This window comes from Macrotis lagotis, chromosome 7, assembly GCF_037893015.1.
Source record: "Macrotis lagotis isolate mMagLag1 chromosome 7, bilby.v1.9.chrom.fasta, whole genome shotgun sequence".
In the NCBI taxonomy this organism is placed as follows: Eukaryota; Metazoa; Chordata; class Mammalia; order Peramelemorphia; family Peramelidae; genus Macrotis; species Macrotis lagotis.
In genome coordinates this window covers 161,615,130-161,626,057 of record NC_133664.1, presented here as the reverse complement: position 1 = coordinate 161,626,057, position 10,928 = coordinate 161,615,130, and the positions used below count along the sequence as shown (strand labels likewise).

Sequence of the window (10,928 nt, the reverse complement as noted above, 5' to 3'; positions counted from 1 at the left end):
ATTCCGTATAAGTCTTTGAATTTTCTTGGCAATGATACTAGAGTAGTTTTCCATTTCCTTCTCCAGTTCATTTAATAGGTGAGGAAATGAGGCCAACAGAGTTAAGTAACTTGCCCAGGGTCACACAGTCAGTAAGTATCTGAGATCAGATTTGAGCATAGGTCTTACTCCACTGGCATTCTATTCAATGCATCACTGACATATGTATTTATAAATGATATATATTTCTATTTATATATCTATGTGAGATATAATATTTGTTATGATATATACTATTTGTATATATGCATACAAATAGGCATATAAATTCAACTTATAGGAAGCCATGTGCTTCAAGAGGTAAAAGATTCATTTTGAATTCATAGAATTTCAGTTCAAATTCAATTTATTTCACTTACTATCTACGTGACCTTGCATAAGTCTCAACTACCTGAGCCTATTTCCATATCTCTAACATGAGAAAACTAGACTAGATAGGCTTTAAGATCCTAAAGTTCTATATCTATAACCCTTTCTCTGATCATGCAATGCTTAGAATATTATACCTGGAGGCAGAAAGAGCTATATTCAAATCTAGCCTCAGATGTGTACTTAGCTGTGTGGCCCTGAGAAAGTCATTCCCTTCCTGCCTTCTTTCCAGCTACTGATACCTCCCCTTCAAGTTATACAGAAGACAGAACAATATGGAAACAAAATAAGTTAAAGGACCTTAGTATAGTTTAGGTTGATCTTAATTGTAGACTAGTTTGGATATTCCTACAACCTGACAAATTAGAAAAAGTTTTATCCAAAGGAAATCACCTGAGAATCAAAGTAATGTACATCTACACTTGTTAAAGGGTTAGGATAGAGAATGTGTACGCCTGTTTGTGTGTTGTGTGTGTGTGTGTGTGTGTGTGTGTGTGTGTGTGTGTGTGTGTGTGTGTGTGTGTGTGTAGAACTGACATTTCAAATGAAGGGTGTTAAATCCAGCTAGGGCACTTAAGGATGAGAACATGCGCTTACATTTTCTAGTATATTTTAAGACTGACCTCCAGTCAGGCTTGGTATGTAGGACAAGAGTCAAGGTCAGTGGGACTACAGTCTCAGCCTGAATTACAGATTTCAGAGGCCTGCTGCAGAGCTGATCTGCCAAAGGACTCTTGCCTAAATAGGGAACCTAAATAATTGTCTGGCAGTCTGGAAGTCACTAATACCTTTGGCACTTTTATGCCCTAATATATCCCTTTCTTTCTCAGATGAGCCTTGATTATCCTATTCATAGAGTTATGTTATGAACTAAGATCAAAGGGATCTATGAATTTGGATGAGGAAAAATATCTTTAACATAGTACAATTGGTTTCTTTTTGGAATCCTCTATATTTTATGCATTATAAAATAGTATTTAACAAAATGTCCTTGACACACATAAAAAAGAACTTATAACTTTGATGAAGACTGATGAACTCTTCAATTGCTCATTGGAGTTATATTGGAACATTATTATGTTTTCTCAGTGATTCTTCAGAACAAAGGAGACTGCATGCAATTAAATTTCCTATACAGGGAATAGAATTTGGTATTGGGAAGATGAGAAGACCTTCACTTTGCAGGTACTTTTTTATGCACTTTACTTTCCAGTTAGCCTAACTTCCTTGCTATTCCTCACATAGGACAATCTATCTCTCAACAACATGATTTTGAACAAACCCACAGTATTCTCCTCTGAATTCTGCCTATAGTATTCTGCCTCTGAAAATCCCTGGCATATCAGATTGTGGATGTTCTTTGTTGCATTCTGCAAAAGGATAGAAAGTACCTATATGTATAAAAATATTGATAACAGGAGTGAACAGAAGCAGAAGTCCATTGTTTCTATTAACAACATTGTTCAAGCAAATATAATAGATTTAACTCTTGTCATGAACAAAGACTTGTAGAAAATGTTATCCACAAAATCAAAGCAAAACTATGGAGTCTAAATGCTGAACAAAGCATACTATTTTCACTTTTAAAATTAGTTTTATGTTTTTTCTTTCTCATATCCCCCCCTTTGTTCTGATTCTTTTTTCACAACATGATTACTATGGAAATGTATTAAACATGATTGAACATATAATATAACTATTATGGAAGGGGAGAGGCAAAAAATGTAGAACAACAAATCTTGACAAAAACCAATGCTGAAAACTATTGTTACATACAATTTAAAAAATTAATTAAAATTTTAAGAAATTAAAAGCAGCACTTTCTCAGTAATACATCTAAAAACATATTGTCAGTTGTTCATCTGGAGAAAGAGGATGTATGACTAGGTGACCTTTGTTGAATTAGAAAAAACAAGAGACATATATATATATATATATATTCATATATCCATATATATCCATATATATACATTTTCTTATTTTTGTGATTTCATTTATATTCAGAAATTCCTAATGCTAATAATCATCATTTGTAACTTATTTTTTGTTACAGTTTATGCATTTCTGTTATACTTGAATCTTCTTGACACCATTTGGAATTTCTTGGCAAAGATACTGGAGTGGTTTGAGGCCAGATTTGAATTCAGAAACATGAGTTTCCTGACTTCAAGACTGGTATTCTTTATCCAGTATATTACACGTTGCCTCTTGTATCTTACAGCTTTAGAGAATGCTTGAGGAATCAAACTCAGTGACTTGCCCATGGTCAAGTAGTTCATAAAGCTAATATGTCAAAGGAGTAAAATCTAGGTCTTCCTGGCTTGATGAGTGGCCTTATATCACTTGGCCTTTCTAGTAATAATTATGTTAATGTAAATGATAACACTAAATTGATTAATTCAGTGAAAAGTGATGATTAATATTAGTTCCAGAGAATACGTGTTAAAAAGTATTTCCCTTCTCCCAGAAGAATCAGAAGGGAGGCACTATGATTGTGAAAATTTGCTCACTTATATTTTGTTAACTGGATTGTTACCATATAAGATTCTGTATGGGAAGTGAAAGGATGATTCAGGAAATGACTATTAAAAAATAAAAAAGCACAACTTTAAAAAAATCAACCTAACTGTACACATTCATGCTGTTATCTGACTCCTCTCTTCTGATAAGTGGATATTTTTAGAGTATGGTAAATATGAACTAACTTACCATGAAAAATAGGTACGTGCTAGACAATTTCTTTAACATCTCTATGACTTTTCTTGTATCTCTCTGAACATCTTGTGCCCTTACAGATGGACATTCTTTTGGTAGTTTGAACTCAAGTTATTATTATATTTTTTAAAATATACTTATCTCTATTCTGATTACACACTTAGGTCATCAAAGTAAAGATTTCTTTTAATAGTTGTTCCTTCAGATTAGAGTTACCAAAGTTGTTCCTGATTTCAGATTTACCTAGTGTTATTATAATCTCTGTTTCTTCTTCTTTCCTAGTTTTAGAGTTCTTGCTTTCTCTCTCATACTAATAAAGGCTATCAATGAATAGGGAGAGAGAATAGTTCTGATTCAGTCCCTTCTTTCACCTTACCAGGACTCATCTGTGATAAACAGACAGGGAACATCCCTCCATCTAGACAACTACACCTCCACATGTCTATTGGATACCTTTTATAATGTCTTAGCTGTACCTCACACTCATCATGATCAAAACCAAGCTTATTTGGATCGTCCAACAACTTGTACCTTCTTACTTCACAATTTCCTTCACAGTTTAACCCAGTTTTCCAGCATCAAGACCTCTGGCTATTTAGCAATTCTCTCTGCCTTATATATCATAACAATGAATTATCAAATGATGACCTCTTTCTACTGTTTTAACCTTTCCATTTGAATATCTTCTTCTTTTATTCAGGCTTGTATTAATATTTATCTAGAAAATTGCAATAGCTTCCTATAGATAGGTTTCTTTTGGTCCTCTCTGATCAATCTTTCTATTGCTAAATGATTATGGATAGATCTGATGTTATTCCTCTACTAAAAATCCTTTGGTGTCTCTCCATTACCCCACCATTAACTCTATACTATTTCCCTCAAGAACGATTCACCCTTCCCTATTTATGTTCCCATAGTTTCTTGCTGGTATGTTTTTGTTCATACGATTTCAGATACCTGGGATATCTTCTCTTGCTTCCATGCTTTTTTATTCCTGACCTACCCTTTAAAGACCAGTTTGCATGCTACACTCTCATAGATTGCTCCAGTTGGTACCGGACTTTCTCCTTTGTCCTTCACATAAACCTTTGCTTACATCTTATCATGTATTATGTAATTCAAAAGCTTCCAAGTGACCTGGAATTCAATCAGATTATAATAAAAAATGAAATTTTTAAAACTCTTGGTATTAAATACTTGACAAAAATGGTATGAAAAAGGCTCATTTTAAATGTAAGTTCTATAAAGTTAGAATAATGTCTTATTTTAAATTTACATATTATGCAGAATCTGAGAAACAGTGTGGTGTAATGGACAGAGAGCTTGACTTAGAGCAAAGGAAAAAAATGGGTTCAGTTCCTCTCTATTACACATTTTGTACCTTGAATAAACCACATGAGTTTTACATAGCTCTTTAAGATGCTAAATTGCAATGGATTGTTCTTACTAATTTCATTCAGGAATTCTCTAGTCAAACAAAATCAAAAATCCACTCTCTTTTTCTACCAAGTGTTTAGCACAGGCTCTTAAAAATGTAAATTTAAGCAATTGGTAAGATGTAGCAATTGGCCCTGTCATGAATGGGAGTAATTTTACTTAGCAAATACTAAGCTGAGACCACATAGACAATTGCTCACAGTCAGGTATAAAAAATATTTATAAAAATAATGTTTCCTCTTTGAGGAAGCTCATTAGAGCAGTGGTGCATTTTAGGCATAGCTTTATAATGTGATGTGCAGTTTTTTGGTATTTCATTTATTGTGTTAAACATTTCCAAATGATATTTTATCTAGTTGTAGGGGTAGTTGTAGTGTTTTGGGCTACATGTGGCCAGCAAGATGTGTTTGATGCCTCTATACAACAGGAGGGTACATTTATGTGAATTCTAATTTCTGAATCAGCATTTTACTCAGAACTACATTTACTTAAGGATTCATTTTCTTTCATGAGGGTTTCTATCTTTTTCATCATTTGACCAAATATGATTTTTAAGGAATTATTTTTTCATTATCTTTGTGCCTCTTTTACCAGACTATTAATTCTCTTTCCATAATTTTGTTGCATAGTTCTCATTTCTTTTACCATTTTTTCCTCACTTATTTTTTTTTTAGGTTTTTGCAAGGCAAATGGGGTTAAGTGGCTTGCCCAAGGCCACACAGCTAGGTAATTATTAAGTGTCTGAGACCGGATTTGAACCCAGTTACTCCTGACTCTAAGGCTGGTGCTTTATCCACTATGCCACCTAGCCACCCCAAGACCTCACTTATTTTTAAAATCAGTTTTGCTCTATTAGGATTTCTTGTTGAGTTTAAGCCAATCTGTGTTTTTCTTTGTCCTCTGATCATTTTATTCTTTTGAATTTGTGTTTTAAGCTTCATTGTCACCATGTAGTTTTTATAAAGGTCAATTTTTTTGTTATTTCAATTTAGGTTTCATAAAATTATAAAAACAAACTACATCAATAAAATCAAAGAAAAATTTTAAAAATAAAGTAGTGGTAAAATAAGATTTTATGGAATTTTGAATTGTCAAAGCTATCACAAAAGAAACTGAGGTAAATCTATGCACCAATGGCACTTTATTAAAGGATCCATAGTTCCCTCTTAATAAGAGAACAACAGATCTTATTCATGATCTGAGATACCCTTGATCAGAAATGTTTTATGGGGTTTAATACCTAAATATGCAAAAGAATTAAGATAAATAAAGTTATCTCATTCTTTGGGCGAAGCATGTAGGATTTTCACTTAGTGATCATAAAATGGTTATCTGGTCATATTTGACAAGAGAAGTCCAGAGGTACAAATATCAAATACGGGGACTTTCCAAAGAACCAAAGTATTCCACCCATGCTAGGATTGGATACTGAATTTGAAGAAAACAGGATGGAGATATCCTTGTCAGCATTCTTGTCACTGTGCAAGTGAACTTCATAACTGGTAAACAAGCAGTGAACAGTGAACTGGTAAACACGCAGTTACATTAAAGTATAAGGGTCACTATAAAATTCTACTATATGAATATAACTTACCTAGTTATTGTCATGTATTTTTATGCACAATAATAAACTGATTAATATTGATTGTAATATAATACAAGTCAAATTAATCACACTTTCTTTGCCGGGGGGATGAAAGTGTTTTATGACTCCTAAGTTGTAAATTTTAATTTTGATTAGACTTAGGATTTCACACATCCAGAGGAACTAACTTCCTCTACTAATGTATATGACACTACTTTAACTCAATCATTGAATATTAAAGGTATATAAATTTATGTGTATATATACCTATATATACACTTAAATATTTAAAATGAAGGCTTTGAACTAGAAAGACATTAAAGTTCCTTCTTTAAAATTCTATATATCCTGACCTTTTCATTCAAACTCCACATCTCTGGTACCTAATGGAGTATAATGATTCAGGATCAGGAATGCTTTGTGCAACTGGCAAGGCAAGTGCCTCATAAGAATAGAGTAAGTTAATAGAATCAGATACTAAGGTAGACAGTAATCACAGCCATATGGAACCTCTGACTCACCTTATAAGAAAATAGTTATCAATAATAAACATGCGCAAAAGACATTTTGCAACTATCGAAAATGGAAAAGTATATCTATCATGAAGTAAAAGATCAGCAATAAGATTATATCATTACATAACCATTTATTGGCATGTAGCTAAAAGTTCAAAGTATTCTATAAACATTACATAGCAATTATCATTGTCTCATTCAACTGAATGGGAATCAGAAAAAAAGCATGTGTAAAGGTTTTATGAAACCTTACTGAAAAGTGGCCCAATACATAATACCCTGAAAATTTTTCTAGCTTTCTGAGCTACCTTCTTTCCTGGGAATCAATTCTTAAATGAGTATGGTCCTTTTGGGGTATCTAAAGAAATGACTATTTTCAGTTCTCAATTTATCATGAATAGTTTTGGCTTTGAGTATAGGTTTTACTAGATGAGACAGTCCAGTATTTTCATTTCCTCCAAAGTTATCATGCTAAGTGTTCTAAGGAGGTGTCATTCCATAGATTTCTATATAGTTTCTTATTTGTGTATTTCAACAGCTCATCCTTATAACCATGCAAAATTTTTGTAAATGAATATCTCCAGGACTCTTTAAGCATTTAATCTGAAAGTGTTTTCCAAAGAATATGCAATAAAGTCTAATATATGTTGGTTCTTTGTAGAATCTCACAACATCAATAAAACATATATATATATATATATATATATATATATATATATAAATGAACTGAGTACAAGAAATTGCAAATGACAAATGACTTGAATAGAAATAGAATATATGCAATGTTACTAACTTAAAATTTTCCCTAAATAGTGATCTTAGGAATAATTTTTGGAAAGATTCAGTATTTAGCAAAGAGAATAAAACATTATAATGAGAGTAAACTAAAACTGAAATGAACTTCCTAAAAATGTAGTCAGATTCACCTTACTAGAGGTTTATCAAATAAAGATTGGATGACTGTTTACTAAGAACTGTATAAACAGAATCCTACTTAGATATGGGCTGAACTAAATGACCTTTGAGACTATTATATTTTGAGGTTATATGATAATATATGTAAGATTATGTCAAATATCATCAAATCCATATTTCTCTGTACAGAAATCTGTGTATAAGTGCACAGTTTGGGAAGGATCAATGACAATAAATTATTAATTTCCTACTGTGTGCAAAGTACTGGGTATGCAACATAAATATGAAATATTCCTTGTCTTTATATTTTCCTTGGCATGTAAAACATTCATACTGATGAATAAAAGCAAAGTTAATCAGGAAGCAAGATGACACAGATGACAGCTGGAATCAAAGATATTTTCTCATTCTGAATGGTACCAGGCCTTGAACATATACAGATAAATCAACAGTGAAAACACTAAGCACAAAATGAAACCTGTGCTCTAGATTATTTTTTAGGTTTTTTTTTTTTTGTTGTAAAAGCAAACGGGGTTAAGTGGCTTGCCCAAGGCCACACAGCTAGGTAATTATTAAGTGTCTGAGACTGGATTTGAACCCAGGTACTCCTGACTCCAAGGCTGGTGCTTTATCAAATATGCCACCTAGTTGCCCCCGGACTCTAGATTTAATAAACTATTTTAAATAATATGAAACAAAGGAACGTAACTCCACACAGAGACAAAAACAGAGAACATGGAACCATAATATATTAAGAGAGCACAATTTATGGCTTGCACAGCCTGTAATCTATGATAAGTTTCAACAAAGAAAGAAAAGAAAGAGCAAGAGGAATGCCAAACCAGAAATGAAGGAAAAACAGAAGAAAAATGTAACATTAAAATAAAAAATAGCTAATTTTATTTTTGCAAGTCAATGGGATTAAGTGACTTCCCCAAGATTACACAACTTGGTAATTAAGTGTCTGAGGGCAGTGCTCTATCCACTGTGCCACCTAGCTGCCCCCTCATGTGCTTATTTTAAAAGGAAAACATTCTGATCTCAAAGATAGGATGCATAGACAATCTATGTATTATAGGTGTACCAGAAGAGGAATCAAGGGGAAAAACACCTAAACACTATAAAAAAGAAATAATAGAAAACTACTCAGAGTTTCTGAATGTAGAAAATGAAATAGAAAGAATTAACAAAGTACCTCCAAAATAAAAAATCAACCAGGTTGCAAATTCCAACACAAAGTTATTAAGTTTAATGATTAAATTCAGAAATAATTTCTGCAAGTTATTAGAATGACTTTCAAATACAAAAGAAAGGACATTCAAATAATGCATCACTATTCTGCACCAATCAAACTTATAGGGAGGAATGAATAATGTATTCTGAAGGATGATGGAGCTCAGAATGCAAACCCAGGATGACCTAACCTATAAAACTGAGCTTCACCACAATGGAAAAAAGGTAGACATTAAATTATAGAGATAAATATTACTACAAAGAAGACAAAGCAAAAGAGATTATTTGTTTCTTGAAAACTTTAAACAGCATAAATGTAGGAATGAACAAATGCATGATTCAATGATAACAAAAACAACAGAGAGTCAGCATAGAGACCAAGAAAAGACTTTCTAAATATGCACAAAGAGACAGAGGTGTTGGCAGAAGTTCTAAGAAGGTAACAGTAAAGAAATCTGCCTAGGTCATTAGGGACAGAACCTGGAGACAAGTTTCCACCAAGTAAACTTTTTTGTGGGACTATGTTGTAATATGGGTAGGTAGATGAAAATAAGGGAGGAGGGAAATAGAAATGAATGTATGATATGCCAAGGTCAAATATAGGAATAAAAATGAGGGGAAGATGACCTCTATGGTCTTAGAAAGAAAAGAATCTATAAATGAATGGGTGAGAAGGAGTCAGGGAGAAGTTTATAAAGGAGGAAAAAGGCAGGGGACTTTACTTTGTTGGTAGGAGGGGTTTCCACTAACAAATACTCCTATTGGTGAAAAGAGTTAGTTTGTGAAAGATGGGTGTGTTCTGGGGCATTGGAAGCTTGAAAAGTTTTCTTATCTTAACGTTGTGGGAAAAGAGTTGGAACTTCTAGGGACTAGCACTTGAAGGAATGGGAAAACTTGGACTTAGGCAATTTATAAGACAAAGGGGGGAAAAAGGTAACCAGTTCAACACCACCAAAGGATATAGTAAAGATCAATGGTATACATAATTAGGGCCATTGCACAGAGATATTACAAACAAATGCAAAAAAGCCAGAAAGAGTTCATATTTTCTTCATAGTCCATAATGCAATAAAACATCAATTGGTTCAAGGAACAAGAACAAATAAATGGAATTGATCCAAATGGAGACATAATAAAATCCTAAATAATGAATCAAAGAATGTCATAGAAAATCAGTAATTATTTTAAAAATGATGCTTGATGCTTAAAAAGTTTTTTGTCCTACATTTGGGGAGAGGGAGAAACTGGAATTTCTAGGGTCAAATGGCACCTAATCCAGGAGGAAAACGTCAATTTGGTTAGGATATTTTGAAACAAAATGGGGGAAAAGGCAACCAGGAAAGGAATGGTAATGGATTAAAAAAATCAGAAATTTAGTGGAGGAGGGTATCTCTAATGGGACTGTGTCCTCTCTGACACCTGCAATTATTGGCATAGTTCTAAAAGTGAAGCAGAATGAAAAAGAGGACTCCAAAATGCAAGCTTAATTCAATGAGAAACAACAAATCAAAATTTCTGAGATATAGAAAGCTGTCTTCAGAGGAAAAGAAAAATCATACTTGCAAATATAGATTAAGAAAATAAAAAAGAAAGGATTAATGAACTGAATATACATTTGAAAAATGAGAAAAGCAACAAATAAATAAATAAAGCAGAAAAGAGGAGATATTTAAATTAATATATAAATATTATATATACACACACACAAGAAACAAAACCATACAAATGATTAAAACAAAAAACTAAAAGTTGATTCTTTAAAAAGATCAATAAAATTGAAAGATCTTTAGCTAATCTGATTAAGAAAACAGAAAATCTAATCAATAAAATGGCAAATTCACAATATAAAATGGCCTCAAAATCAGGTAAAATAAAAAGAATTATTAAAATACATCATGCACATAAAACACATAAAAACAACTCTAGGCCTATATTATTAATTAACAGTAACTAAAATTTCTTTTAAAAGATCAAGTTAAAGAGGAGATGGAGCCAAGATGTCAGACTAAAGGTAGAGACTTGTCTTAGTTCTCTTGAACCCCTCCTAATCCTTTTAAATAATGATTTTAAATAAATTCTAGAGCAACAGAATCAATAAAAAATGGAATGAAACAATATTT

At 32.5% G+C, this 10,928-nt stretch overlaps 1 protein-coding gene across 2 annotated transcripts in view; it reads left to right on the top strand.

Moving 5' to 3' along the window:
- Positions 1 to 1,128: 1,128 nt before the first annotated feature.
- The window catches only part of GNAT3 (G protein subunit alpha transducin 3), a 159,581-nt gene continuing 149,781 nt past the window's right edge, over positions 1,129 to 10,928 (top strand). For both annotated transcript variants that reach the window (XM_074194026.1, XM_074194023.1), the window contains exon 1: positions 1,129 to 1,593. The gene's annotated coding sequence lies outside the window, so the exon portion shown is untranslated. The remainder of the gene's footprint in view (positions 1,594 to 10,928) is intronic.